Source organism: Triticum dicoccoides, chromosome 5A (assembly GCF_002162155.2).
Source record: "Triticum dicoccoides isolate Atlit2015 ecotype Zavitan chromosome 5A, WEW_v2.0, whole genome shotgun sequence".
NCBI lineage: Eukaryota > Viridiplantae > Streptophyta > Magnoliopsida > Poales > Poaceae > Triticum > Triticum dicoccoides.
Window position 1 is genome coordinate 557727376 of NC_041388.1, and position 9838 is coordinate 557737213.

Sequence of the window (9838 nt, forward strand, 5' to 3'; positions counted from 1 at the left end):
GAGTTAGCTTTGGAAAACTATACCGTGTTGCACGTTGAGGTGATGATGCATACCTTACAGCCTACCAAATAGGTGGCATCAGGATTGTGCCTGTGAACCTAAAGCAAGTCACTTACAGGCATAAGTACGAGCAGCTAATATTTGGACGCAATGGCATGCTGCAATATAACAAAATTACTTTCAAATATGTATCCTTTGCAAAAATATATTGAGTAAAGAAGCTATTAGTTGCCAAAATTACTTTTGTTGTCCACTTGAAATGGTTCAGTATGTATCCATTGCAAAACAAGGCATTTTGATAACACTCCTATGACAAGTGGGTTCCATCTATTTTAGAAATGGGCATCATCTAGCTGGACCGCTAATATTTGTTGTTTTGCAGGGTAGCAATTTTGTTTTGGATCCAATACTATTTTCTATAGATGATTATCATATGAGGTGGTGGTGGACTGGTGGTCACCCGTTGGCCCAAAGGGACAATTTTTTGGTCGCAGTTAGAATAGCTAAAGATCTGGGTTCATACTGGGGACACATGTTCTTATAGTTTTTATTTTGAATAGTCTTGGAAATCAATTGACAAGTCTGGTTGATATGATCATTGCTCATGAGAAAATTAACACAAATCATATTGTCATGTTCCTGAAACTGATAGGGAGAATGGTTCCTCGAAGGGCGGTAGTAGTTCAAGTTCACTGCTGACTTTCTGCACCTATATTCAGGAACAGGGCAACAAATGTAGTCAACTGGAGAGCTTATTCTACAACATTCAGTTTGTAGAATAGTGATCATAGCATCTCTAGAATGATATATTTCTGTTTCATTTAAGGACAGCGATGTCGTGACAGCATGTCACTTCTTCAGGTTGATATCACTTCTTCAGATCGATATCCTTGTAATCTGATGGAAGATATGGCATCAGCCAATCTGCAAAGAACCCTTTCTTCCTCCTGGGTTCACACCCCATGTCCTGGCACAACTGGTCATTGTACCAGATGTGGAGAGCTCCAACGCAAGATCGACGGAAGTATTCACGAGAGTACCTCTTCATGTATTCATCCCATTCCATTATATCCAGCTCCATAGACTTTATGCTAGGCAACTGAAATGCTCCATCAAGGAAATGTGCCAACCATTTGGAGTGCATGTTGCTATGCTCTCAGAGTAGCCGATGATCGCCAATTGCGGGATCCTAGGATGCACGCATTGCCTGCCCAGTTCACAAAATTCACTGTGAGCTTCTGTATATGTACAGACGGCCAAACAAACATGTTTAAGAGAAAGACAGATTAAACCTGTAGAGAGGAATACTACTGGATGGCGGGCCAGTCACAATGTCTCTGAACATGTATGATGTGAACATCCCCTTGAGCTTTTGGTCTCCCTTGTATCCGGTGACGAATATGACCACATCGCTCTTTATATATCGGCGTGGATTCTCCTTCAACAATCACACCTTGTTTACAGAACCTGAAGCTCTTTGCTTTCTTGAGAACAATGCTTCCTTGATCAACCATGTCAGAATTTGTCTGGCAATATGGCAACCAAGCATGAGCTGATGACCTGGAAGAAACTGTGGTCTGGCACCATGCCGTGCCTATCCATAGGCACCACCCATCTGTAGTAGCTCTCAACAAACTTCGAAAGGAACCATCTCTGATCATTGTATATATTCATGTTAAATACATGCATGAGCACAAATAGATGATCTGTAGTTACTTAAAAGAGTGGTGTGGTATAAGTAGAAACTCTGGCTGGTGGCCATTACCAAGGTGATAAGAAGGTAGCAAGAATGAGCCCCTCTCTTGGCTTGCGTACTAGGAGCTCCGAGAAGCGGTTGAGGTAGAAGAACACAATGGGAATGCCCCAGGCGTAGCAGTCAGGTATTATCCATCTCTTCGTCCGACAAATTATTGTGCATGGATACTTGGCTCCTGATTGCAACAACAGTGAACAATTAAATTAGGACATTTTCTCTGAACTCTTCTTTCTTTTGATCACTCTGCAGTGGAGAGTTGCAGGAAAGCTAGAGATCTCACCATTTGTGTTTGCGCACTCTGCAGCAATGTCAATAGCGGACTTCTGGTAACTGACAACAGTAACGAGCTCGCCCCTGATAAGCTCGGTGGACTTTGCAGCGCCCATGTCGGAGTAGTCTATGGAGTGAATCGCCCTGCCGTCAAAAGTTCTCCAGCCCTTTGTTCGGCGGGAATGTGCGAATGTTGGGGACGCCGCTGAATCTCCCAGTGCACAGGATCACAATGTCTGCGACGTATGTCTGGAAATGTATAGTTGCTAGTTGAATATCTGAGGCAAGAATCAGCTATTATGCAGACCTGTTTGTTCGCTGTTAACTATTGTCACTTTGTCAGCTCCTAACTACAATTTTGTTTACTGCTAGTGCCATGTACATGCCAAGTGGGGATGATGCCGTACTGGATAAGGTGAGCCACACAAATTTTGGTCTAACATTCGTACAGTTTCAGGCTGTAAGTGGGACGCTAAGCAGGATGCCCGTGTCCGCCCCACAACTGCCACATATGTTAAGTGGGATACATGCCAAAGCCCGCATATTGTTAACTGGGATATGTGGATACCCACTAAACTGCTGTTGGCCACAGTTTGTTGACTGCTCACTGTACATTATAACGTATTGCTTCTGGCCGAGGACCATTCATTGCTCATTACAAAATACTGTTTCTGTATCATAGTTCTTATTGAGGATATCACGACTAACTTAAAAAAATCAATCTAAGGTTGCCCCATCTAAAAATAATTCCTTCGCAATGACATGAAGTACAAAAAAATTTCATATACACCCGGAGTACAGTCCCTGCTGGACTCCTATTTCTTTCATATTTACGAATGATCACATTTCCATATAGAGGTGAAGGAATCAACAGTCCATTTGTCGCCATTGTGAGCTGCAATCTTCAGGTTAGTGGCACCATTGATGCACAGATCTATGAATGAACTACAAGAAGAAGCATGGCACTTTTAGAATGCCCCAACATGAAGAAGGCACATAAAAACAGTATCTGCAGTCACCATAGTATAGAATTCATTTATTTGATAAATTAAATCATCGAGCCCTGACATGAGCTAAAAGCAACAAATTAAGATGCAGGTCAGCAACTGGGGACAGTAGCAATCACTATGATATGGAGAATGCAGCACACACCCATCATCTGAACCGCCACCAATCATCAAAATTGCAAACTATATTCAATTGCTCCCTACCAAAGCACAAGCTGCACAGATATATTTATCAGATATAACTATCATTCACTGAGCAACACATCAGAAAAAAGATGGTCACTCAACTTGTTACCTTATTATTTTACATTACATAAAAACGTACTGTAGTTCAGTTCTTACCAGTGAGTCAGATTCGATATAAACAAGATTGTTTAGGAACTATGCTAGCTACTACTGAAAGAGAACAAGATTCTAGCTTTTGTTTTGAGGGAACGGTAAGTTTGAGCTAATCCGGTGGGTGTCCACCAAGGCATGAACACGATTTTTGTGGGCTTTTATGTGGGCCCACATCCACGTACAGCCTGATTCATACATAGTTACATACGGTCCCGTCCGTGGGCGCTACGATTCGGTGATCCGTTGCTTCCTCGGATACAAATATGAAAATCGCAAGAGCCAATCACAGCCAACAATCAGGCAGTAAACGTATCATCACGTACTACGTACGTCCTGTACGCTGCAGCTAGGGCTTTATCTGACTGTATGTATGTGTGTATGCAGCTCTCCAAGTCCGATTCAATCACCTGGCACGAAGACTATATTATTCCACGGCCACAAGAGAGGTACCGTTCGATCCAAGATGGCATCGTCGTCAAGAAGCAATTACGGCGTGAAGACGGCGGAGGAAGAGGAGGCGGACGTCGTGCGCGCGCGCTGGATCTTCCTCTATGTGGCGGTGCTCCACCTTGGCCTCTTCGCCATCACCGCCATGATCTCCTACACGCACGTGTTTCCCCGCGCCAAGAAGTTTGACAAGATCTTCTTTGGGGCCATGGGAGCGGTTTCCCTGTCCGTCGCCGTCGGCATCATCTGCCTGCTTCTAGGGGGGACTTCCCCTTCCGCAACAAGCGTGCCACCGCCCGAGTCGCCGACCTGCCGCTCGCCGATGTGTGCCAGCCGTCTTTGGTTGGTTGTTTCTAGTGCACGAATTGATTTGTGTGAGCTAGCCATCAGTAATAATACAGTAGGTGACTGCTCTTCTTTGCTCGGTATGCTGTTTTCAAGATACGCAGTTACCGGTGGTATCCTTGCATTGCCTGCAGTTGCTATCTTTGTTTTTTATGTTAGAAAACGATTTGGCTAAATCTCAATTGCTATCACTTGTTGCTTACGCGATGCTGGAATCCTTGCAATGGTCGCTGGTTAAAGGGCTTCAAACCTCTGTCACTGTAAATATGTTCATCCAGTTGCTCAACCCGTGAGAGTTAGTTTGCCCAGTACAACTCTCTTGGATCAAGCTGACAATTGGAGATGGTCGCACAGCTCCTCTGGACACTGCTCTTCTACAAAGCTTCTATTCTATTGAGGGATGGCCGTTATGCGCTTCGGCCAATGCCACTTGGAAGAGCTGGGCACCCCTCCATCGTTCAAAGACACGATGACTAGCCATGAATATCGACCAAAAATCTCGGGGGTTTACCTGGTGAGGAAATCTCCAATACCCTTTCCTCAGATGAGATTGACGAGGCCCCTGAGAAGCAGGCGTCGCAGCTCAAAACCTATATGACAAAATTCTCGGCATGCAAGAACATCCACAAGGACGCGGGTCTACCTCTAATGCTAAGAAAAGAGTCTGGCTTGTGTAGCTCCGTCCGGTGCAAACCACCTTTTGGGGAGGCTCAATCCTACAATTTCAGGAGGGAAGAAAAAATGGTCGCTAGGAATATGGTCGCAGTGGTACTAGGCTCACCATGCCCGAGACCCTACTCTGGCAGGATGACCACCCAATTCCATGGGACGGGCTACCCGGAGAACCCTCCTCATCTAGGACAATATCCACTAGTAGTGGCACCCATGATATCAAAGGACATGGTACATCGAGTTTTGGTAGACAGAGGGAGCTCTTTAGTTTAATCCTAATGCAGACTTTGGAGCAAATGCAAATACTATGAAGGATCCACCTCGACGGAGTTGTTTTACGGGCTTCTCCCACAGACAAGGAGAACCACAATCCTCTGAGAAGGATCACCCTCCCGGTGATCTTCGGAGAGAAAGGAACTCCCGGTGATCATTTGAGGTGATAGACTTTGACATGTTTTTTTTTCGAAGAAGAGGATAACCCCCGGTCTCTGCATTGAGCGATGCACACAACCACATATATATATAGAATTGTAAGAATTCTAAAGAAATAGGAGTTGATTAAAGTTATCTCCTATGCCATCCCATCCGCTACTAGTATGCGTCCATTCTCGATCCAACATCTCAGAAGCAAAGATTTCCGATTTCAAAGAAGCTGGTTTTCATCGGGTACATGCCGTTTTAAAAATACATGGATACTTTTTAAAATTTAATGAACATTTTTTATCAAAATATGAGCACTTTTTAAATATATTTTACTTTCACTTTTTAGTTAGATATACAAAGCTAAAGTAAATATGTTAAAAACAGTACAAAATTAAATAAAATAAATATCTGAAAAATGAAAAATTGAAACAATATTAAATGAAAAAAAATAAAAGAAATAAAGGAAAATAAGAAAAAAATGCTCTTCACCCCGCAGTGGGTCGACCCAACTGCATGAGTTTAGTGCAAGTTTGTTAGCTACCGCAAACCAATCTATGGTTGGATGGTTAGAGGGACTGTGGTATCCCAGCCCACCAGGGTTCAAATCTTGGTGCTCGCATTTATTTCTGAATTTATTTCAGGATTTCCGGCGATGCACATTCAGTCGGAGGAGACGTTCCCGTCGACGACGAGGTGCCCACGGTGACTTCGTAAAATTCAAGATGATATGCCGGCTCAGTCTTTCGGAGGTGCTCACAGGGGTAGGCTATGCGTGTGTGCGTTCATAGGGGTGAGTGTATGCGCGTATATATGAGCGCTTGTGTCTGTACTGATGTCAAAAAAAAGTTTGTTAGCTACCCATGCATTACATGACGATTTGGAATACTTTTGTTGTTGAAAAAGAGAGCTCTCTCTCCGATTTCCATTAATAGAAATCACAATGTCTTACAAACTACCATCAACTACTACATATACACTGCCAACACACAACCATTGATAGATCAAACGACGTGCTCCCTTGATGATGCAATACTGGGCATCTCCACACCCCATCAGGATCGCAGACCAGGGGGAAAGCTACATGCTGCCTACACCCTAGCAAAACACAAGATCTAACACATAGTCTGAATCACACACCCCCTCGTGAGAAATTCCACGTGTCGGGCCTCCAGGCAAGAGGAGTATTATTTTAGCATCGCACAAAACGCAAACCAAGTTTTACCAAGTGCATATTTATCTAGGAAAGCAGAAAAAACATTTGGAATAAGCTTATAGTGGGCACCTATAAGATTTGCTCGATAATATTAATTGTTTGATTTTTTAGAATCATTTGTTTTTTTAGGGATTTGGGAATCATTTGCTTTTTTTTTTGAGAATCCGAATCATTTGCTTTTTTTTGAGAATCCCGAATCATTTGCTATAAAATGATGATATTGTTAACAAACATTTTTGGCCCAGGTACGTATGGCCTGGTACCTGGCGTCTTTAGCCCAAGAGTCAAAATCCTTGTAAGTACTGGTGCCTGGCCCGTTAATACGCCCCCGCCTGTCCCCCAGAAAACAGAATACGTATTACTGTACGTATTACGTCCTCCGTCCGGCTGCCGCTAGGGCTTCATCTCCCGTACGCAGCTCGATTTAATCACCTGGCGGCACGAAGCTTCTTTATTTACGACCACAGGAGGCCCCGTTCGATCAATCCTACAAAGTAGGAATAGATGACATCGTCGAGAGGCAATTACCGTGTGATGACGGCGGAGGAAGAGGAGGCGGCCGACCGGTGCGTGGGCTGGATCTTCGTCTATATCGCGGTCTACTCCCTCGGCATCTTCGCCTTCTTCGCTGTGATTTCCTACACACACGTGTTTGCTGGCGCCACCAAGTTCGACAAGATCTTCTTTGGGATCCTGGGAGCGCCTTTTCTGCCCATCGGCCTTGGCTTCGTCTGCCTGCTTCTACGGGAGGACGGGCCCTTCCGCAACAAGCATGCCACCGCTCGAGTCGCCGACCTGCCGCCCGCCGATGTGTGCTAGCCATCTTTGGTTGTTTCTAGTGTGTGAATTAATGTTTGGAGTATTACTTTGTTTTATTTGATCCAGTGTAGTTCTCTTTCTGCTTGCTAGTTGTAACATCTTTTTCCCTAGCCGGTGGAAAACTTGTACGTACTAGATTGTCAAAGGCACGCATTGCTGCGCCCCTCGATTTTGACACTAATATTAGTGATTGATGCAATTATACGTAAATCTAGAATTTTAATCACGTGGTATAATATACTTGACGGCAATATTCAATCATGAGATATAACTAGAAGACATGCCCGTGCATTGCGGGAGAGTATCGTGTGATACGAGAGAATAGGTGCTCCCATGATACGGACTTCTGGGCCCTCGGATCTCAGATCCGACGGCATACGAGGAGCTGCTGTAGCTACTGTACTTGCACACATTTTTCAGATTCTATGAGGGCTTTTTTTGCAAAAATGTTCATCGTTTCACGGGAGCTCTTGGATCTGAGATCCAACGGCCAAGCTCGCACGGGAGCACCAGATATTTTTCCCGTGCGTTGTAACGGGAGCAAACATGTTATGAACGCCCTATCAAGATGCAATGATGTCGGAAGACTTTTTTGACTTGAAATGTTGCCACGACAACTTCTCTGTTGCAAATCTTCCGTCCTTATATCCCAGGTTGCGCAAGGACGATGCTACTTGCAACAACAATGCCAGGACTAAGTCCACGACAAAGCTCTCAGCACCAAAGGCAAAAGTCACAGCAACATTTATTGCAGCTTCCGTGCAAATCAACTATAGATGTCCTACAATATTCAATCATATTATAATGGTTATCACTCCGTTTTATAATTGTTTGGTGCTAATCAATATAATATGTGATTTATTTTTTGTGATGAATAAAATATAAGTTTTTAGTACAACATTTCAGAACTGGGTATCTAAGGAAGCAATTCATTACCAACACCTTTATTACAAGCATACACGAAAGCGTGTAGGTTGGTCGTAAAAGGAGGACAATTTGACCAAAAAAGAGATGCTATTTAGATGATCTGTCGAGTCATAGACAAGTACAAAATTGGGACTATGTCGACATTTGGTTATCAATTGCAGCAATCCACTTCACATTTAATAAAATTACAGCCACAAAAGTGCACCAGTGCAAAGATGAAAAAATGCATGAATTGCAATAGTGCCTCGAGGAATGGTCTTGTGGTTGGTGACTTACCCTGCAACCAGCACTCTTGATATGCCTGCTCAAAATTCCTGCCCATTTGCAGTCTTACACAGAATGACCATGTGACAATATTTACATTCTACCTCCACAAGGTTTCCATTACCATCTCTTATGATTACGAAAATGGTCACATGCATGCCTTGGAGCGTTGCCTCTTGCCACGACTGCTACTTGTTAGCGGTATATCAACATCAATCATCGATGTCGAAATGGTTGTACACAATCATATAAATATTGACATGGTCCTTGGGATGGTGAAACTCCCTTGCTTCTTTACATTTTGAAACCAGAACATGCCAAAAGTTGCATGTTCAGTAAGGCTCCCAGCGCTCACAAGCCCAAGCAAGTTTTTCTTGCACGGGAAACAAATTAGGATATCGAGAGTTTACTAAAAAGGGTTTTCCCCCGCTTTGTATTCCAAAGCAATCAACATCGAGTACAGATAACGCTGTGGCGAGCAGCACAACACACCAAGAAAAAGAAAAAGAAACAAATGCCAACCACGGCAGCTTGGCAAAGCACGGATGACCCGCCACCACGGCGCCCACCGGACACAAAACACCAAAGACCAAGGCTCCGATCCGCCGCGTACCAAGCAGCACCTCCAAGAAGGGATGCGACGTCGACGACGCTGCTGCCCGGACGAGTCCTCAGGTTTCCCCGGGCACGCGGAGGGAGGTGGGGGGTGGATACCACCGACACCCTCCAGGGAAGAATGGTGGCACCCGCAGGTGTCACCGCGTCGGGGCCGAAGCCGGCAGGGATTTCTCCCGCATTCCAACCCCAACCGCCCAACCGGACGGAACCGACCTGCCAAACCGACGCCCACCACCATGCGCCAACGCAGTACCGCCGCCACACGCCGCCTCACTACGAGCACCACCACGAGGCCAAGAGGACCGGAGAGAAGCTCACCACGACGGGAGCAGCAACACCAATGTCGAGCGGGAGGGAACCACCTCCACCGCCGTCGTGTGGGAGGCCCGTGCCTCCGGCACCGTCGCGGTAGCCGTCCGGACGCGGCAGAGGGGCATGCCGGGCCACCCCTGGCCCAGCCAGGCCCGAAGCGGGCCCGTTAAGCCCCGCCGGCCGCGATGCAGCAGGCCGGCGTCGTCGTCGCCGGCACCCAGCCGCTCGTCGCATCTCCTCCGCCTCCCAGAAGCCACGCCGGAGACCATCCCCGCCGCTGGCCCGCCCAGGCCCAGATGGGGCCCGAAGGGCCCAGATCTGGGCCGAGCGGACGACGCCAGATCCTGCCGCCGCGCCGCCCCGCCGCCAACGGCAGCACCACCACCCAGCTGCTCGCCTGCATGCGCCACGGAACCCCGCCGCCAC

The 9838-nt window shown here is 46.0% G+C and overlaps 1 pseudogene; it reads right to left on the reverse strand.

The window, feature by feature from the left end:
- Positions 1–866: 866 nt before the first annotated feature.
- Positions 867–2915, reverse strand: LOC119299980 (annotated as a pseudogene).
- Between the last annotated feature and the right edge of the window lie 6923 nt (positions 2916–9838).